We start from the raw sequence: 21,945 nt of genomic DNA, 5'->3' as shown, positions 1-21,945 counted from the left end.
CCAAATCTTCATTCTCACAGTACAGAGTTAGCAGAGAACTGAAGCACTGAGAAAATAAGGTGTAAATATGGTATAAATGTTGTAAACAAACATTTAAAGAACTGTTTTTAAAACTCAAAGGACTCTTATTATGGAAAATATTGTTAAAGAACTAGCATCTTACTTTTGTTGTATAATTATAATTTTAATTTTTCTTTGGGTAGGTGCCAGTTGTAGCCTGGCTTCCAGATATCACCAGAGATTCTGGTCGTTGGCGATGAGTACAGCAAAATGTAGGTATGACTGTTATTCAGGTTGGTGTTTTGCTTCTTATGCTCCACTGTGAAGACCATTTTTTCTTTAGAAAATCATGGTGAAATATTGCACAGGCTCACAACAATATTTTTCTTTCACGAAAGATCATTTATATACATTCTTTCCTAAAAATAGATGCATTGGAGCAAGCTGAGGGGTTTATTTTGGCCAAGGACTCCTGATGTACGGCCACCTAAAATAAGTGGCTGATAGCATTTCGTACAGCCTTGTGTCCTGAGCCCAGGGGGTTACTGTGAGACGAGGCAGCCCATGGTGCTGGTGCCTGGCTGCAAAACCTGTCTGGTGCTTTTTCACTCATCGACGCTTCAGCTAGGGCTAGCTGGGGTCCAAACTCAGCCTCTGGTTAATATTTTTGACATTGCCTCTACCAGGGGCTGAAGCACCCATGCATTGGCTGAGGTCAATGCGGTGTTGGGGGCATCAGGTTTGGGGAAGAGAAAAGCTGTGGTTTGTGTGATGGTTTCTGCGCACATCACATCAGAATGTGATGGTTTCTGTGCACATGCTGTTCATTGGGAATACATTTTGGAAAGCTTTGGTCAACACTGTCCTCTCTCCTGACAAGCTGTGCTTTAGGGTGAGATCACTGGGCTCTAAAATTGTCCATGTCTCTCCAGTGACTATGAAGAAATGCTGGAGTGACTGGCTCAGATATCTACACCACAGACAACTCAAAAGGGTCAAGTAGAGTCTTATCTCAAACTGTCAGAAATCAGACAAAAATATCAGGAATTTTCTTCCCAGCCCACTGAAGACATTTCTTCCTTTCTTGTGACTCCATTTTGTGATGACAACATGGGTCTGTTCTTGCAGGTCACTTGAGTGTCTTTCTCTGCTCCGGTCAAGCCAGGTGTTAGCAACTCTTCCAGTCAAAGATCTGCAGGGAGCAAGGTGGAGATGTCTCCTGCAGGGAAGAGAAGTCTTTGCACCGTCTGTCTTCCACTCTTCCCTAAAGTTGAGTGACCCGCTTGTCTCAGCTTTTGTTTTTTTCATGCCTGTGCATGTGCCAGGAAGCCCTACTGCAATGGCAGGAGCAGAGGGTTCAGGGGAAAAGTCTGACTCAGAGATCAGAGCTTTATCAGAGGAGAATGATTCACATCTTTTAAGCGTGTTTAACCCATGCTCTAAATAATTTTTCTCCACTTATCTTTGGTTCATAGTTGGGTGAAGTCATTGTCAGCCCCGTGGACTTCAAGGGCTCCTCTGTTTCCAAGTGAAAATGACTCCACAATTACTCCAAAATTACTCCCAATTACTCCAAGGAGCCAGCAGGAGAAAACCAGTCAGTGCTGAGAAGTGGCTGGTGACCATACAGGTGAGATTGGTTCAGCCAGGAGGGGTTCAGGGGTCTGGAAGCTGGTCTGGGAAGGGATTTCCAAGCAATAATCTTCAGGATGTGAAGCAGGATGTTCCTGCTCGTGGTTTGATATGTTGTGGCATGTGTCTAAAAACCTAATGTCCCAACATGAGGAAATTCTGAGTAAAACAGATGGGAAGAAAACTTTGTGGAGGAAAGTAACGTTTTCAAATGGGGAAAATTCTTTAGGAAGACTATATTAGATAGCCAAAGAGCTGTATTTTCACATTCAAGAGAGACGATGGGTTTAGCTAAAAGCCATTGTACTGATACAATGAAGGCAGCAAGTAGAAGCAGATATGCAGAATATTAGATATGAGGGGAAAAGCAGTAATAGGTGGCATTTGATGAAAGTGAGACTTCTGAAGTACAAAAAACTGTGGGGGAGGTGATGCTGAAAACCAGCTAGATACATTTTCCTTAAAGATGATGGGAAGGTGTTTCAGTTTTGGAACAAAACTTACTGTGCTGAGGACGTACTGTTGAAGTAAGTCTGTTAATAAAAATTCAAAAAGATGGAAGTGTTTACTGTTTTTTTCCGATGAATATTTGGAAGGAAGGCTGTTCTGCTTAGATGACAAACTACTCTTAAGCCCATTAGCAATAAGGGAAAATTATTAGAAAACAGCAACTTGTGAGAGGAGTTGGTTGGAGAACATTCTGGTCTGCTGATGTTAACATTAAATCTTAAAACACTGAGTAAATTCCAGGAGAATGGAAATGTGCAGCCTCTATTCCAATATCATAAGAGGGGATCTAGGAAGAACCACATAAATCCTCATCTCTGTCTCCAGTTTTTCTGGTTAGTGAAAGAAATGCCTTGTACATGTGAGGGACTGGTTATGGCATGTGAGGGGAATAGGGCGCTCTTTCCCGTAAGCTTTTGAAGATAATATGAAATGAGTACCTATGACTGGCCCTCTCCAGTCTTGGATAGCAAATGCATAAGCCCTCAGACAGCCTTAGTTAGCACTCAAGAAAAATCCAGTAAACCCACCCAAATTTGAGATCACACACTCCATGTGGCTGACACACAGGAAGCTTGGTGTCAGCTCTGAGAACTCTTCCATAGCCTTGCTTGGCGGTAGGGCTTCACCTACAGTAGTCCAGCCCCATTTACTCCTGTTCCATTTAGTAGTGGTAATTAGAGTGCATCCAATAGCAGGCCAGCCTTACCAGTCCCAGGAATCATGACAAGGTGCATGGTGCCTCTGCGGAGTGTAAGGCAAATTTTTCCTTCTTTAAAGTCACCTTAAGGGGAACAGACCTTTATGGAGACAAAAATAATTTTTGTCTAACAGTCCTTTAATAGGACAATAGGAGTCCTCAAGAGACCAGCCACTCTGTCTTCATGGAAAGACGGGGTCTTTCTATGGGTGTCCTCACCCTACCCATCAGAAGCTATCCTGATGGACGCTACTGAATGAAAATCATAGAATCATTTAGGTTGGAAAAGACCCTTAAGATTACTGAGTCCAACCGTTAACCTAATACTGCCAAGATCACCACTAAAGCATGTGCCTAAGCTCCATGTCTACATGTCTTTTAAATACCTCCTAGGGATGGTGACTCAACCAGTTCGCTGGGCAGCCTGTTCCAATGCTTGACAACCCTTTCAGTGAAGAAATTTCTCCTAATATCCAATCTAAACCTCCACTGTTGCAACTTGAGGCTGTTTCCCCTCATCCTATCATGTGTTACTTGGGAAAAGAGGCTGACACCCAACTTGTTACAACGTCTTTCAGACGGACCCTCCTGAATGAAAGTGTGACATCTGAGGACCCTCACAAGTGTCTTGATGGGGGCCATCATTCACATGTGAACGTTGTTGGTGCAGTATTTGCTGCCCAGTATGACAATTCCAGTTTTGAATGTGGCTTGTACAATTGGAGATATTCAAAAGCCATCTGGACGTGGTCCTGAGCAACCAGCTCTAGATGGCCCTGCTTGAGCAGGAACCTTGGACAAGATGATCTCCAGAGGTACCTTCCAACCTCAGCCATTTTGTGATTCTGTGAATCTGGATAGCTTGACCAAGTCACATTGCTAAGGAAGAAGTCTTCCTTTATGGCAATGAAAAGATTATTGTGCATACTTTCTAGTTTTTACATGGTATTAATAAAAACTCAGGGAAGTGCTCCTTAGAACAGTTTTATGCAGACAGCTTTAAATAATTACAGGTTTGCAGAAGAGCTTCCTAGAACCATCTTTATATCTGAGAGTCTTTTTTTTTTCTTTCGTTCTTACAGCAAGGTTTTGGTGCTGGGAAAAGGAGAAGGTGAGGCATGACATGTGTTGGGAGGGGGAGTGTGTTACTGTAGTTCCTTGAATTTCAGTCACCTCAGCCTCAAAGCTTAAAACTGTGGTGAACTGTTTGAGCTTTTTCTTCTGATGTCATCTCTCATCCTCTTACTTTCTGCATTACTGCTCCACATAGAAGAAATGTGACATAGCAGATCACTGCACTGAGCAATGAGGCTGGTACATGAGAGAGACTTTGCTTTATATACTTGCTGTTCTCTGCCTGCTTGAGAAATAAAATGGATTTGGACCATGGAAAACCTTGTTCTAAAATTTTGTAAGTCCAGAATCTTTGAAAATGCTTCAGGTACATGTGACATGTATTTTAGACTGACATAGTGCTTTGGAGAATGTAACTCAAGGCTGTAAGGGCAGTGTTCCCATTAGGAAATATACATGACATAATTTGTTCTCGAACTTTTGTCTTCAAAGAGTATTGAAAAGATTCCTTCCTATGTATTTAGTGCTATGGATGATGCAGGCTTTTTTAAAGAGGAAACAAAACAGAGTTACTGATCACTGATGTTCAGGTCCATGATCCTGTCTGTAAAAGGGAATGTATGTCCTGTGATTTAACTCCTGTACAACTTAGCCAGTGAACTGTGTCACCTGAAGTTTCTGAAACAGTTTCTGCTACCTCCAAAGCCAGTTTACCTCACCCGAACTAAATATTGCTAACAAGGAAAACTTTTGGTTTTCATTTCTCATTTTGGAGAAACATGGGCTCTACAGGTAAGAGAGAGAAGAGAGGCAGGCATTTAAAAGCCCATTTTTAGGCTCAGTTAAGTTATTCCCCTCTGATTATGCCTCTGATTAATTGCCTCAGTGAATGAGCAGTGACACATTCTACTTGTGCATGCCTGCTCTGTTCTTTGGATGAACCCTTGAATCATTTGCTATTACTCCCCGCCACATGTTGTACATATCACACACCTGTTCAGCAGCTGCATGTGTCTGTTTGGACCAGCGATAAATGGGCTACCCCTGCCATGTGTCTCATTTTTTGATTTGTATTCATTCCAGGTCAGACAGAGGCCTGGATGGACTGGAATCGTAAGTGCCTCTAAAGAGGACAGCTTGTTGAAATCTGTAAGGGCAATTAACTATGTATCCTTGCAGAAGTGGTTTTCTGAAACTCAACCTCTACAATTTATCCCTGCTTTTCAGGCTGCTGCAAAGTTCAGCAAGTTCAGCTTCAGTAGCGAGGGAATTTGGTTCAGAAGATGGAATGAATATGTCGCAAAGTAGACAGAGGACAGGCTCGTAATAATTTTGTACTTTTAGGGTTGGAAGACGACAATACCCCTGAGCTGGTACGAGGTGGAGAAAGTCATGTCTCAAACACATTTTCCAATGTTAAACTTCCTTTTTTTTTGTGGTTTGTGGTTTTTTTTTGTTGTTTGTTTCTTTGTTGGTGTTTTTTGGTGTGAGGGTTTTTTTCTGTTGTTTTTGTTTGTGATTTTGCTTTTCCCCTGACACCCGGCTTCACCCAAGGAGCAAACACATTCCTTTTCACAGAATCACAGAATCCTCAGGGTTGGAAGGGACCTCTGGAGATCATCTAGTCCAACCCCCCTGCCAGGGCAGGGTCACCTACAGTAGGTTGCACAGGACGGCATCCAGGCGGGTTTTGAATGTCTCCAGTGTGGGAGGCTCCACCACCTCTCTGGGCAGCCTGTGCCAGTGCTCCACTACCCTCAAAGTAAAGAAGTTCCTCCTCATGTTTAGATGGAACAAACAACAAGTTTGTGCCTGTAACCTCTTGTTCTATCACTGGGCACTGCTGAAAAAAAGACTGGTCCCATCTACCTGGCACCCTCACTTGGAGTATTTATAAGTATTGATAAGACACCCACGCCCCCCCCTGTCTTCTTTTCTCTCGCCGGCGGTGCCCCGCGGGCGGGGACGGGCCCGCCGCCCCCGGGGGCAGCTGCGGGAGGCCGGGGAGGACCCCGCGACAGCCAGCCCGGTCAGACGGGTCGGGTATGGAAGGGGTGTGTGTGGTGGTGGGAAGGGGGTTTTGTGTGTCGTGCTCATCCTTGGGTTAATTAACCCTCTGAAGAGTATTCCTCTCTCTGTGGAGGAATCCCCAAAAAAGGAGGTTGAGGCTCTGTGGGGATGGTTGGCCAGGGAGCAAGAAGATGGGGAGTTCAGCAAGCTTGAGCTGCCATGTTCCTTGTGATCCCGCTCTGAATGGCAGGTTCCAGAAGGAGCGCTTATTCTCCAAATCCTCTTCCCACCAGTCTTTCTGAAGACAGCCTCCTTCTTGAGCTCAGTGAGGGCACTGATCAGGCAGCAAGTGACTGAAGTTGGGTCTTCACTTGCTGAGCAAGTACCAGCCTACAGCTAGTGGAACAATTGAAGTCAGAGACTTTCCATTCAAAGCATGTCTGTAAATAAACTTCTCCTGAGCTTACAGGTCATCCTCACCTCCTCCTGTGATTAGAAGTACAAAGGGAAGACGAAGGGTCATTTCCAACCTTCTCAAGGCTTTTCTTGTACCTGTCACCTACACAAATACTGTGCATCCACCTACTCACAGCTATATCAGTAACAAGTGTTTACTAACATTTCACGTGGATCCTTTCACTGTGAGAGTCTCATAAGGATCAATTAATTTGCCTTCTAGCATGAGAGAAGAAAGCATTTTAATTCCAGTTTTGTCAGTGGAGACCTGAAAAGAGAAGGAAAGAGAAGAAAATTTAAATAGCCACACAGTGAAGTCCCTTTCTTTGGGACCCTACTATTTTGTGTCCCTTCAGGCTCACCTCTGCACTTACTGTGAAACATTCTTCCCTGCAAGAAGAAGAAGCAAGGATTCCTTTGCTTCTTCCTCAAAAAGCACAGACAAGAAAAGTCTCAAGGCAAATCCTATTTAGTAGGCAGCTATACAGAAAAGATAACTCAGGATGAGGGCGATAATAGAAGAAATATGAGAAGAAAAGCTTTCCCACTTCATGTCCCACCTAATGCTAATCAAAAATCTCTCGGCACCTGTTTCCAGCCAGCTGAGAACATCTAAAAGGCAACACTTACCTGGTTGTTGGTTTTGAATAGCACATTCCCCCTTCTCTTCTGGTGTTACAGTGTGAGGTCCCTGCCCTGTTTCAGTCTGCCTGCTCTCTGGGGCCAGAGACCATGTATTAGCGTGGAGTAGTGTTTGGGCAGTACTTCAACATGTAACTTCTAATTCCCTTGACATGTCATAGAAAAATAAGGGGTAGGCCGTGCTGTATGGTTCTTGTGTAGGCCTTTGTATGGAAGACTGTGATGCCAGTGTGTAAGACACAAAATGTCAGAAGGGACAATATGTAACTAATGATAGAGAGGTCAGGACTACATCAGCCTGACCATGGAAATGTCAACAGGAGAAAGGAACTGGATACACAGATGACTTTTCTTCTGCTGCCATAAAAGCTGTGTCTGGGGTATGCTCACCCAGTCAAAGAGGACTCAACTGCCCACCCCAGCTGCCTCCCTCCAGTGTGCCCCCCTCTCACTGGGGAGAAAAAGGGTGAGGGGACTTGGGGGTTGGCTTGAAAGTCTAAGTAGGCTTGAGTGCTCTTTGACACCTAGGAGAATTAAAGGTCCCTTCAGTGGTAGAAAAACAGATGTAGAGGAAAGAATGCCAGTGGGCTGGGACTGAAGAGAAGAGGGCAAGGGGTCACACTGGAGAAGAGCCCTCCCCAGGCTGGCAAGTCTCCTAGAGTGGAAAAATCATTGTTATTGCCCTTAGGAATAAGAAGATGCTGCTGATGAGGGGCAATGGGGAATTCAGGAGCCCAGCCACCCAGATGGCCTGGGGCCAAGTGGCCTTTCTTTCTTCTCCCTCCTGTTCCCACAGACCCCCAACCTTTCTGGCCTGTGCTTGCTCCCCTAAAGCCTCCCCCCCGGGCAGGACTGTTCTGCATCTGGGCTGACTTTAGCCCTGTCCTCTCCCTTTTTAATTGCAGATCACCCTCTGCAGCTTTCCTGCCCTTTCTAGAGGGGTGCTCTGCTCTGCGGTATGAGGGCCAATACCCTCCATCTCTGGGCACCTCTCGCCATGCAGCATGGTGGAGGGGGCATCGGATCAAGTGCTGGGGCTGTCAGCAGCTCCTCTTCAGTTTTGTACGTGCACCAGCATGTCGGTGGTGCAGAAAGCCCAGGGACAGCATTTGCATCCTCCCTGGGAGCCCGTGTCCCTGCGGTGTGGGGGGATCCCGGCCAGCTGTGAGCGCTCCCTGGCAGCAGGAGGGTGGCATGTTGTGTACACAACAGCGTGTGAACTCTGTCAAACTTCACAAACAAGGATAAGAACAGAGCCAGGACATAATCTGTGCTCAAATATAGCAACTCAAGGTTTCCTGAGAGAGAGACAAGCGAAACAGCAAGGCAGAGCAGGTGTCGCGGTCCCTGTGGCTTTCGCTTCCCCTTACCTTGGCTTCTCAGCAGAAAAGCTGATGCTGCCCACAAGGCCCGATTTAGACTACGGGTAGCAAAACAGCCTGTCACAGAGAGCCTTGTTGCTATGCAGGACAAGAGTCTTACTGTGCCCTGCATGGTGGCATATCTGGGTGCCATGCAAGTCCCTTGGCTCTGGCAGAGTCGCTGCGACCAGCCCCCACCTCCTCCCCATCCCCATTGCCAGCTCTGGTGCTGCTACCAAAACAGATGAGTGTGAGCATTTTGGAGCAGCCTTGTGGCTGGCTTACGGACCAACAGTTGAGAGGCTGTGGCCCTCTTCTGCACAACGCCTCCTCCTGCTCTGCAGAAGGAACCAGCAGAGATGGAGCTCCAGCAAGGAAGCCAGCTCCCCGTATCACAGGAGACTGCAGTGTCTGAGAAAGGTCGGGTGGATTGAAATAAAGCTGTGGGGGCTGGAGGTTCCCCCACACCTCCAGAACAAGAAGCTAGGCAGCTCAAGTTCTTGTAAACGCTGCCATTTGGGTTGCATCCAGCCCATTGATTCTTCAGCAAGGGGATGAGTAACATTGCTTGCAACACAGCTACTGGCCAGAGTCAGCCCGGCTTGGCCTCTCTGACAGGTCTGGCCACAGCCTTCAGGCAGTGGAAAGATTGGCTTGGTGAAGCATGCCATGGGCCAAGGTGGCTCCAGTCTCTCTGTCAGCCCCTGGAAGATGTTATGGGCAAGGTCACAGCTGCCTGGCATTCCCTCCCTGGCGCAGCTTGGCTTGTTGAGTGCCCACCAGTGCTAACAGAGACTGTGCTTGTGATTGCAACTGATAAATTCCTGCCCCTCCAAGCCCACAGGGAGCTGCCATAAGAGATGAGCTGGTGGTCCCTGGCTGTCCCAGGGAGGCTGCATGAGGAGAGCCACCTGTAGGTCTCTGTAGGCGTGGGCCGTGGCTTGGGATGGGGAAGCTGTGCATCAGACATGGCCTGAGAAAATGGAAAGGAGAACCTCTGAACCTAGGGCCAGGCTTAGAGATCTCTTAGGGCTGGGTCTAGGCAAAAGCTGGCTCATGCTCAAATACAATGTTCACCAGAATATCAGCAGCCTCCAAAGAAGAACCTCTCTGACGGAGGCATTGCACACACTTAGCTTTCCCGTTTGCACTGCAGCAGCGTGGGCAGCATGTGCTGTGGCTGTCGTGGCCATATTATCACCCTGGAGGAGAGGTGGTGTCCTGGGGAGCTGGAGTCAAAAGGGAAAATGTTCAGAAACAGGGACCTTCTGGTTACACTGCATCCAGGACACTTGGGGACTGCCAGTATCTTGTGAAGCAGATGCCTCTCCTGACCGGCTTCGTCAGCGGGGCTCGCTGATTTTGAGCCCTGGTGGTGGTACAGCAAGGTTTGGGTCTGGAAATAGCTGCTCTCTTGGTGCCCTTTTCTGACTCACAACAGCAGCTCTGCGAGAGGACGTGGCAGCTAAAACGGGACGAAGTTGGAGGGCCAGGTGCAGCCTGTGTGAAAGCTTTCATAGCGTCCCAGGTGCTGATAACATACTGAACAGGGGAGGGAGAAAAGGGGAGAGAAACCAGCCGCATCCTCCTGCGCACACACAATGGCTTGGGCTCCCGACCAAAGCCCAAAACAGGTGTTTCCTGGGGTGCGTGAGTGAGGGGGGGCTTGCGGCTGCCCCTTTTTCTCAAGATGCTTTGGTCCCCGTCTTCCTCCTCTTCTCCCCTCATGACTGCAGACAGGACGGGAAGCAGAGCTGCATCTACACCCCTGAGAAAAGACACGCATCCCACTGCTTTCCTATGCTCCTGCACCCCACAGAATCACTCCTGTCCCTGGTTTTGTGCTCTGACCTGAGCACCTGTGGGTAGATGGGTGCTGTGGCCAGCAGAGAGCTCATTGCAGTGGAGCTGTGCACCATCTCCATCTCTCACGGTCAGTGTGGTTGCCTGCAGGCACAGGGTTTGACACAGGCAGATGGAGGGGACCTGCATCCATGTGTCTAGCTGAGTTGGGTGAGAGTGTCTAAGTAGAGGTGGCCTACAATGCCTTCAAACTCTCCAGCTCTCTGGGGAGCTGGTGGTTGACTTGCAAGTGAAATGCCATACCAGCAAAATCCCGCATGAAGGGATTGAGAGCAGCCCTGCCAAGAAGGACTTGGGCATACTAGTGGACAAAAAGCTGGACATGAGATGACAGTGTGCGCTCATAGCCCAGAAGGCCAACTGCATCCCGGGCTGCATCAAAAGAAGCGTGGTCAGCAGGTCGAGGGAGGCAATTCTGCCCCTCTACTCCACTCTTGTGAGACCCCAGCTGGAGCCCTCAGCGCAGTAAAGACATGGACCTATTGGAACGGGTCCAGAGGAGGGCCACAAAGATGATCAGAGGGCTGGAGCACCTCTCCTATGAGAACAGGTTGAGAGAGTGGGGGTAGTTCAGCCTGGAGCAGAGAAGGCTCTGGGGAGACCTTATTGTGGCCTTTCAATGCTTAAAAGGGGGCTTTTAAGAAAGATGGGGACAAAAGTTTTAGTAGGGCCTGTTGCAATAGGACAAGGGGTAATGGCTTCAAACTACAAGAAGGTAGATTTAGGCTAGATATAAGAAAGATATCTTTTACTCTGAGGGTGGTGAGGCACTGGAACAGTTTGCCCAGAGAGGTGGTAGATGCCTTATCCCTGGAAATATTCAAGGTCAGATTGGATGGGGCTCTGAGCACCCTGGTGTAGTTGAAGGTGTCCCTGCTCATTGCACGGGAGGTTGGACTAGATAGCCTTTAATGGTCCCTTCCAACCCAAACTATTCTATGGTTCTATGTGCTGCTGTACCCTGGAGTCAGCCTGATGATGGACTGAGCCACCATCCCAGCGCTGGCTGGGTGCCCACTGCTGGCGTGGTGTACTGCAGTGGGGTGCGTGGCTCATGCAGCACCTGCCCCACGCATGGCTCTTTAGTGGCCTGGCTGTGACGCTTTCCAAACCTGAATCCAGTCTTCTATGTGCCCAGCACTGCCCCCACCCTGCTCTGGTGGTGCTCATCCCCGTTCCACCCTGGGGAGCCTGGGGCTGGTGGATGGCTGGGTTCCTGTCCACCCTGGAGGAGCAATGTGTGGGTGTGAATTGGTCTAGTTATCAGCTTAGGATGTTTCTGAGCTGTTCATAGCCCATCCCAGTAACTGATCTGAAATATTGGGGTGTGTGGTCCCTGGAGGCACTTGATCCTTTGGGAATGCGGAGCAGCCCAACTTGTGGTCCTACCAAAAGGTTCCTGAGATGCCAGGCATGTTTGTGCCTCCATGTCTGAGCAGCACAGCGCAGCAGACGGTGCAAGTAACGTGCTCACTTGGCCAACCCCTCTGTTTTGCAACAGGAAGGGACTCTGAAGAGAAGTCAGCTTTTCAGAGAGTTTGGCAGCTGTGGATGGCAGCCATGGTGTATCTGATAGAGTTCACGGTGCTGGCTGAGCCTCTTGGCTGCTCTGCCCCACGCTGGGTGCCAGCCCTCTGGCGTTCGCAGCCAGGCCAGCACACAGGACCCCGGGGGCTGCCTCTCAGTGGCAATCGCTCTTGGCTTTGCAGGGGAGCCAGTGCTGGTGCTAAGGACACGCCGCAGCCCCGCAGCTCAGTCACTGCCTGCAAGCTCTGCAGTGCCAAACGCCTGAGAGCCGGCGGTTCCTGCGAGGCAGCGACCCGCTGGAGATGCAGCAGCGAGGTCGGACTAAACATCAGCTGTGCGCACGGTTGTTGATGGAGGGAAAAGATCCTGAAAAGACATCGAGGAGGCAGCGAGGCGAGGCTCTATGCCAGGACAGGACCCTTTCCCCTGCCACAGCCTTTTTGGAGAGACCCGTAGCGTGTGCATCAGGCTGCTGGCAGCGCTTGCTGCCCTGGCACGTATCGCCAGGCTTGCGAGACCTGGGTGTTTATCCCAGCAAGGGGAGGCAAAACAAGCCCCGAGCTTACGCTGTAGCTCTAGAGTCACATCGTGTTTCGGGATGCTGCAGAAGCCACGTCCCCAGGGAGGCAGCAACTGTACCAATCCTTCTCCTGAGCACCAGCATCCCGGGCTGTGTCTGCACCACTCGGGCCGTGCCACCAGCTGGGCAGGCACCAGCCGCCACCGAAAGTGCCGGCTTTACCAGTCACCGCCAGCACCGCTCTTGCGGCAGAACCTGCCCAGCGGGTTTTGCCTGGGGCAGGTGCTGCTGGCCCAGGCAATTTGGACCTTCAGCTAAAACGGGCCAAAAATAATTAAAAAAAGGGGTCTACCGAGCTGCTGTGTGCTGCTCCTGGGCTGGAAGGGGTTGGTAGAGCCATGGCAGCACGGGAGATGTTGGGGTGTCGAAAAGAAACTGCACGTTTGTGAGACGATGGCGTTTGCTCTGTAGAAGGCACCCCCTGGCTACAGTCTGTGGGTTTATGGTTTTTCTAAATGTGTTTTTGCTTCTCCTTTAGTTATTGCCTCCAGTGATTTGCCAGGTAGGGGTATAAGCCCTATGGGTCTGTGCTTCTCTAAAATGGTGGGCTAAAGCTTTTTGGAAGTCTCAATGCAAATTGCTGGCATAAATTATCCCATTTCATTCTGTCTCCAACTTGAAAACTTCCTTTTTCTTTGAAAAGCAGCATTAAAACAGAAAAGAGAGTTGGCTTTCCAGCCTGTCTTGCGAGGGGGAGGAGGAAGAAGAGTTGCTTTGTTTGGGGGATGGTTTTGGTTGTTTGTTTCTTTAGATGCAGACACAAATATCTGCAACATTGGCAGACTTGGGTTGCTTCTTTTTGTTTGTTTACTTTTTTTTTGACTTAGGAAATTAGGTCTTGATTGCTTTTTTTTTTCTGGAAGACTTTGCCCAGTACCTGTGGTGGAGAAGGTGGTTTTGACACAACCCACACAAGGGGGAAAAACAAGAGCAACCAAGAGGCAAAAATATTTTAGTCAATCAAACGATTCAAAACATACATGTTTTATGTTGGGTCCTTTTAACAGCCGTTTGTCTCCAGATGTCTGGCATGGGGTCGGAAGAAGCATTTTATGTGAAAATTCAAAGAGCAGTTGCTGCTTCAGCTAGCAATGGAGAAGGTTTCCATCTGATTGTCCTTATCTAACCGTCTTCTTGTGGGAAACAGGAGGGAGAAAGGAGACATTAGGGAAAGCAGGTCATGCAAAGGGAACCCAATTCAGGAACAAAATAAACAAATCCATGTCTGAACAAAAAACACAACTGAAACCCCTTCTTGGCTACTTTGGGGGTTTTTATAGACGAGAAAGCAAAAGCCCTACAACAAATAAAACTCGCACAAAGCCACAAATTGCTCGTGACCTTTTGGAGACCATAAGTGACTGTCATCACTGTGTCTTTGCCTGGGAGTGACGTTGCAAAGGGCTGACTCGCTTCAGAACACGTGCCCCTTTTCTGCCCTTGGAGGACACTTCGTCGTAACCTGTTTGTATCTTGGGAAAGATTGTAACTTGCTTCAAAAAAACTTCTGCGTGATCAACCGCTGGCTTCGCCTGACCGAGGAACTTTTTGCAAAATGTTTATGGAGTTTTTGCCACTAAAGCGTTGGGGGGAAAAAGGAGGGGGCTACCTGTATTGTTGCTCAGATGGTCTTGGAAAAAAAGAGGTCGCCCACCACGGGTCCAACAGCGTGAGCAGAAATCTGCAAAAAGCCTGGCTGCCACAGGACCTGTGTGGACTGTTCCCACCGTCTTCCACAGCTCATTGCCCCTCTGCAGCGTGGCCGGGTTCAGGGTCACCCCTATCAGCGCTGCAACCCCAAAACGGTGCTGCGGCAGCAGCTGCTTTGCTTCCCTCTGCCTCAGCCCCAGGGGCCAAAGCCCATCCCCAGCCAGTACCACGGCTCCCCATGCCCAGCTGGGTTCGTGCCAGGGGCAGGGATGAGGGACCGAATTCAGGACCACGGTTCCCCATTCACTGTGCTGCCCCCCCTCTTGGATTTGGTGGCCTTTGGGAAACAAATGGTTTTTTGATAATTTTTTTTTTTTTTTTTTTTTTTTTAGAATAGAAAGTAAAATCTGCTGTACTTAGCTTGGAAAGTGGAAAGAATAAGATGGGAGGAAGTTGACTGGATGGGACCTTTCAACAAGGTGCCCGCCAACAGCAAAGCAAAAGTTAAAGGGAAAAGGTTTAAAAAAGTGAAATATTTAACATTTAAGGAAAAAATGATAAACAAAGAAATCCCTTCAGTATCACAGTTTGGGCCATCAAATAACATTCTCAAATTTTATTCTTCAGTTGAAGAAGACCCTGTGCTTTCTGCCTGGTTTTCTGGGCAGTGCCAAGAAGCTGCCTGGGACACGGCTGCCTGTGCCGCAGGGGCGCTGCCGGCGATCTGCCTGTCCACGCTGGGGGCAGGCAGGTCTCTGTCCTGGGACACAACATCAGGTCAGAGCATGGCAGCCAGCATGAGCCAGGACTGAGTCCAGGTTAAAAAAAAATAATATGGGCTTTTGGGAAAACAGAGCACCCTGTCCCTTTGTCCCTGCCCCTCTCCCACATCTTCCCAAAGGGACCTGGTGGTCCTGAAGGCTCCTCGTTGCATTGCCTGGTCCTGGGGGGAGCAGCCCCAACATTGCCGCCGTCCTCCTCGCCGGTCCTCCCTGTGTGAGGTTACTCAACTGTGCGTATGAAAATAACTCGTATGTCTCAGTTTATTATTTCTCCTAAGCGGATGAGAGGGTTGGAGGCTGATCAGAGCAGAGGAGTCTCCTGGTGAGTTCATTCTTCAAAAGCTCGGGTGGGCTGCTTCTCATTAGGGCTTGTTACAGAGCCAAGAGAAGAGAACATTTTTCTCTGGATTCATGTGCACATCCCTCTACCGCTGTCCTGGAGCTGCTACAGCTGCTCCTCTCTTGGGATTTGCCAGACACAGCAAACCCTCTGCTGTTTAGACTGCGCGGGGTGCTGGCAGCTGGAGCTGGAGAGCTCAGAGCAGCGTGAGGTCCCAGCTGTGCCGAGCTGCTGTGGGCACGGCACCCGTCTCTCCCGCGGTGCCTCGGTGTGGGCACGCACTTGATTCATGGACCCCATGGCACATCAAAGAATGACTGAAGAGTCCCGGGGGCTCCTAAACAGCTTTGTTCCTCCCCACCCAAAAAAACCCACCCAAGCCAAAACTCCAAAACCTCCAAACCTCATGAAGTGTTTAGAGCCAACATGCTTAATTTAATGATGATGGTTTAAAACTGCACCGAGCCGTGCTGTGGGATGGGGTGCCACTGAACTGCTTGCTGCCCCCATCATCCTTGCTGGTTGCTCCGGGCTTGCAGGGTATTTCCTCAGGCAGTCAGCCTGGCTGAGACCAGGCTAATGAAGTAGTCCTTCGTCAGAAACCCTTGCTGCTGACTCTGCAACGTGTTTTCCACGGGTGCAAGGACTGTTTCTAGTTCTACTGCTTGCTGCCTATCCAAATCAATAAAATAACCTCCATCCAACAGCGAGCACCAAGATGCCTTTCCAACCCAGGTCTTCTTCTGTTGCACTTTGAGCCCCTTGGAAATAACCCACTGAAGGATGGGGCAGGAGGGAGCAATGGGGGGACTGGGGACTGGGGGCAATGGGACTGGGGGCAGCCCCACAGTCTAGTTTTAGTGACTCGCTTTGGAGGCTCATTGCTAATTGTGAACTATTTCTGCACTGTTGCTTCTGTAATGACTATGTAACTAGCTTTGCTCACTAGTAAGAGTGATGGTCGCAGCGCACAGAGTGAAACATTTAAATGCGATGCAGCAGAGGAGAATTTGCCTAATTGCATCAATGGCTCCAAAAATGTCTAAAATGGCATCTTGCTCACAGCCACTCCACCTGCACAAACTCCACCACCTTCTTTGGGTCTTGGTGGGCTCTGCTTTCCTGAGTACCCGTCTCACAGCCCTAGACCTTGCTGTCCCAAGCTGGCACATCAGCAAGTCCCACTGATGGCTGCTACTGCACCGGCCAGGCTGCAAAACGTGTCTACATATTGTGCTTTGGGGTTGACAGTTGCCGGGGTTTAAAATTTTATTATTTTTCTAAATTTCCTGGATCAGTCCCTCCAAATTGCTTTGGTATACTGGTGTAACAGAGTTAAGTTGATAAGGGATGCTCAAGAGCAACCAAAGCTACAGAGACAGGACACAGAGCATTTCCCTTTAATGTAACTACTTAGCTGGGATCGGCCAAAAGAAGCTATCCTACTGTTCCCATAAAATACGTTTGCATTTTTCAAATGCTCTTGTCTGGTCTCATAACAGAGCAGCTCTCCTGCTTAGGGGTCTTTCTTATGGCTCTGGACTTACAGAAATTCTTGTTTAACGTTATCATTCTGACCATGCTGTTGACCATCAGCTGGTCTCTGCTCGGTAACATCTTACCAAGTACACATTTCACACTGACTGTGTGTACGAGCTTCTGGATGCATTTTCATAACAAACCAGAGAGGATCACATTCCTGAAATGTTGTACTGTCCAGCCACCTTTAGAAGAGCCCTCTGAAGTCTACTCTGACTGGCAAAGAGGAGTTGCCCCTGGTCTGCAACGCAGAGCACTTTCAGGGAGAGTTTCAGCTACATCCAGCAGTTTTCTGTCAGTTTTTACCCTCTTGCAGAGTCAAAGGGTTTGATGGACTGGTCTGATGAGGCTTTACTTACTGATGGCTTCAGATTCAAGTGACCTCAGGGTCTGAGGTTTCTTTCTCCCCCCTTCTGTATTTGGGTGAGCACTTGCCAGGCTGGTTCAGTGACTCTTTTTTGGGATGTCCTGTTGCTTGCTTAGCTCTGGGTCCTTGCAGCTTACTGTGGAGGTGACCCGAAGACTTTCAGGAACTCCCAAATCCACATAGGACGTATGCAACTCTGAGGGCAGAGTTTGGTTACGCTTCTGTTGTTACTGCTGCTGGCTGCGACTGAGAAGAGCAGGTTCACTTGCTATGGATCCACCTGCCCCAAACCCCACTTTTTCTTGCACTTTTGCCCTTTCCCTTGTGTTCAATCCAGCAGGCACATGGTGGCTCACTGCTCTGGTAGAAACCCAACTCAGCAAGACCCAATGAAGAGGGCGCCACCACTGGATCAGTGAGCCAGAGAACCAGCCAGGCATTTCCTTTACTGTCACTACTAATTCAGTCAAGGGCACATTGCACCTTCCCTGTTCTTGTGATGATGTTTGCTAGTCTTAGTCTTCAATATGCAAAGCCACCTTTGAAATGCCCTATCTGGGCAGGCAGGGTAACATCTTACTTGCGAATAAGCAAACCTGTTCAGACAATATAAATACAGCTTTGCCTGCCAAACCATTAGCAATGTCTATGTGTGTCCAAGTTGTTACAGCCAGCCGCTGTTATTAACCTTTTAAACCATGCGAGTTACGAGCTCCTTATTACGCAAACATTCTGGTGAGAACGAGAAAGAGTTTGTGATCAGCTATTTCTAGGAAATAAGTGTGGTAAACTGCATGGACAACCCCGGGCATGTTCTGCGGGACAGGCACCTAACCCCAGCACAGGACACTCACATGTGGATACATCTGTCTGGTTTCATGTAGTGTTGCTTTACGGTAGGGGTGAGTGTGTTACAGTGTCATGCTAGAAACCGAAGTGATCCTACAAACAAGACTCAATCGTGAATAATCCTGTTGATAAAGTAGCTCTGCTTAGCACTACAGCCACATTTGAAACTCCATCTCCACCCCTTTCTTCAAGCAGAGGGCAGATTACAGCGCAGTTGCACCAGCTACTCAGGAGATGGTGTATCTGTGTGCCAGGTAAGAACTACAGCTTGGGTAGAAGCTCAGGTTTACGGTAACCACAAAGACCATCCCACCCAAAGCATTCCCCAGTCATGCCCAGGAACCACCTTCCCTGAAGGTACCAGGCACACAGGTTTTTATAGGGAAAAGATGCACAACACAGGACATCTACTGCTCTGCGACAGGCCACAGAGTTGGTCCCAGCAGAGGTGCTAAGTTAAAAGGTCAACAATTAAATCAGCCACTCTTCTTATCAACTTAAAAAGTGCTTTTCATTGCCTTCCGAAAAAAAGCGCTAAACAACCCAGCAAGAGCAAAATAATCACGCTAAGCCTGTCTTCTGAGTGTTTGCTCTTCGCATCAATTCTCAGGGAGTTACAGGACCTTCCCAAAGGACTGAGATTAAGCCCATCACATTTTCCTGACTCCCTGGCTCCAAAGCCAGATCTCACTCCTAAAACCAGTTCCACCCAGAAGCACCGGTATTGGAGGAGGACACTGAACTATATCAAGCAACAGTTCAGTGTCCTCCTCTAATACCCGTGTTTCTAGAGCCAGGGAGCCAGTAATGGCTTGAGTAGCCCGAGGCTACTCCTCCTTCAAGAGCACAGGAGTGGGCATTTAACAATCTTCCTTTTTCTCCTCACCCCTCAAAAAAGGGGAGAAGACGACTCCTCCAGTAGACCGGAGGAATGAAGGAGACGACTCCTCCAGTAGACCGGAGGAACGAAGAAGAGGCTCTGCTGCCTACATCTTCCTTGGAGTAAGGGCTTATTCTCATAACATTTTGGTGAAAGTGTTGAGCACGCACTACGTTGAGTTTTGCTGCTCTTGTGCTAACCGCAGTGTAATCGCAAGCAGTTCTGCCTCATCTGGATGAGGACTCTGGTTTTCAAGGGAAGCACAGCTGAGAAAGGCTTCAAACAGGATCTGATTAGCCAATTAAAAACAGATGCTGTGCTGGCAGACAGGCTGCTGTGGATCATCTGATACAATCCCCTTCCCCTCGTTTTGGTACATAATGTCCTTCCAAGCAAAGCCACCTCCCCCATAGCTATGTCTACATTGCATTAGGAATCTTGGCATTTTTTCAGTTATACATGTTGTGAATGGTTTTGCCATTTAAAATATTTCAGAGGGACTGTAGAGTCAAGTAGCTGACTGCTTATCAGAAATCCACCTGGTATTCCAAGGAGGCAGAGGCCACGCTGCAGAGGGCCTGGGGCTGTAGCATTTTAATCTCTGCAGTCCTTAACCTTTACACTGCACTTTCCCCCCTTCTCCAGAAGGAAAAGGCTCCATCTACTCCGGGACCAGAGGTGGAACACCCTCCCCACATACTTTGCTTTAGTTTTAAGCATATGCGCTAAGAGGGCTCTGCATCCCAATGCTGAGGCATAAAACATCTTTCTTTCATTCAACTTTGGAAGGAAGCAGCACCTCGCAGCAGCAGGTTCCCTCACCTCTCACTGCTCCAATGTGGCTCAGGGCTGCTTTAGCTCACGCATATCTTCATCTTAGCCTAGTGCAGAGACGGCACGTTGCTGGTCTACGTACTCAGTAATTTATCCTTCTAACTCGGGACTGATTCCTTTCCCACGGAAGGCTGAAGAAAATCCAGTGGGCCAGTTGCCTTAGGAGTACAGGCCCTGGTATTTGCCCTCCTTGGCACTGGATCACAAATTGAGTTGTTACAGGTAAGACTTCTTACCCTCTTCCCCAAAGGCAGCTGAAACTTCCCATACTGTCCCAAGACTTCAGTTGCTGACAGAAGTCCCTGGGATCAGTTCCTATTTAGCCAGAATCAACATATTCAGGAATTTCTGTAATACGCTTAGAGGTGCAAACAAGTTTCAGATTGGGACTATTCATTCAGCCGCTTGGTCACACATGTAACAGGAGATTCATCCCAAAGAGGCCAAGGAAAGGGGATAATTCCTTTCGCTCTTGTTTTTCCAGTTTGACAAAGGCAAAGGGCTGATATCAGCTTGTTGAATAGCAGAACCATCTAAATTAATTTCACATGGAGCGTCTGGTCTCAGCAGCAGGATGCTAATCCTTTGCAGTACTACAGTCACATAAGTGCTCAGGGACAGACCAGGGAGAAGGCGTAATTCAGCACAAAGCTGAGGCAACAGAGGCACACATGATAGAAACCCACAAGGTTTTAGGCTGCTGCCAGGGAAGAAAAGATGCCAGAGAAACTCAGCAGCTCTGGTTTCATTCTAGGACCTTGTAAGCAGGAGAGCAGAGGAAAAGAGCAGCTCAGCTTCAAGAGTACATGGCAAACTCACACGGGCTCAGTGTCCTGTAGAAAGCTGACATTCTGACTTTGCCCACAACTTTTTGCCACTTCCTACTTCCAACAGCATCCGGTTAAGAAACAAGCACAGAACACAACAAGAGGAGCGGCCACCAGACTCTCTACCTTTCACTGCCTTGGCAATCGCTTCAAACCCTGGTTTGGCCAAATGACAACAGGTAAGCCAAGATACTTTGAGTCAGCTGCCCAGGGTCAGACATCACCTTGACAGACTCCAGCTCTTGGGACATCTAATCGCAGTGGCAGCAAGGGAATATGCAGTGCTTTCAGAAGAGGCACGGCTAATGAGTGCCTAAGCACCACATCTGAGTTTTACTGACAATAACTATGTCACTCTGCTGTCAACATCCCACAGGGCGTTACAGCAGTAATAACAACATTCATAATTACGCTAATACACTTCCCTACAATGACTCCCCTTTTGAGCCTGCAGATGGTATGAAATAGCTTTAAGCAAGGCAATAAAACCTTCATCAGAACTTTTAATTGTGCGGTGACTGCACTGGGCAGAGGTGTTAAAACGCACACAGAGTTGTGACATACAGACCGCCTCTATGCCCTCTTCAAGAGGAAAGCATTGTGTGCACCCTTAGCTAAGGCATGCCACTGTTTACCTTGGCCCAAACCGAATACAGTTCAGCTGGTTTAATGCAATTCTTTTGCATATCAGAATCAAACAATTTAACATTTGAAGAGCAATGAATATCCTGAGCACTTCAATGATTTGGATTTTTTCACTGACAGGTTACATGTAAAAGTCTCCGTTAGAAAAAGATCAAATTGGTAAATTGCCACAACTCCAGACTCACTGGAAAATGCAGGATCTTTGCAGCACAATGCAGGTCTGTCTTGCCACTGAGATCTGTGAGACTTGCGTTAAAAAAAATAAATGAATTTAAAGCAAAGTCTTTCAAGGGAAAAATATACACAATAAGATGCACAGTGCCAAGATCTCCTTTTTGCTTTGGAAGTGCTCTGGAGGCAGATTCATGTTTCACTGAGCCAAGTCATTTCTTAAAATGACTAGACTAGAGTTTGAAAAACGTGCAGACTGAGTCCTAAGAAGAACTGTTTAGGTTTTATGACTCCGAGCCATCTGTGAGCTAAAGGGACAGAAACCATCTAAAAACTGTGAAGCTGAGACTTCGTTTTCCACAACATGCTCTAAATCACCTTTAATCTGCCTATTAAGTGGACACTGGCGATTCTGCAACAGCCCTGCTGAAAATGCCATGGGTGTGAAAAACAGCAGATGGTTAATGGGGGTGGAAAGCTATACAAATCTTTAGAGAAGCATGGAAAATTCATTGCTGGCTATAAAAGTCACTAGACAAGGGCAGCTGTAAACACGTAGGTGAAAAGAGGAGGGAGGGACACGTGGTAGCTGCTCCGCATAGACTCACACTATTTCCTTCTCAAAAACCACCAGAAAAGTGCTGGAAGAATCACATGTGAACTGACCATAAGGTGCAACACTCCCAAATATTAACACCAAGGCGGTTTT

The sequence above is a fragment of the Charadrius vociferus genome, unplaced genomic scaffold (genome assembly GCF_000708025.1).
Source record: "Charadrius vociferus isolate BGI_N301 unplaced genomic scaffold, ASM70802v2 scaffold162, whole genome shotgun sequence".
In the NCBI taxonomy this organism is placed as follows: Eukaryota; Metazoa; Chordata; class Aves; order Charadriiformes; family Charadriidae; genus Charadrius; species Charadrius vociferus.
This window is presented reverse-complemented; position numbering follows the sequence as displayed.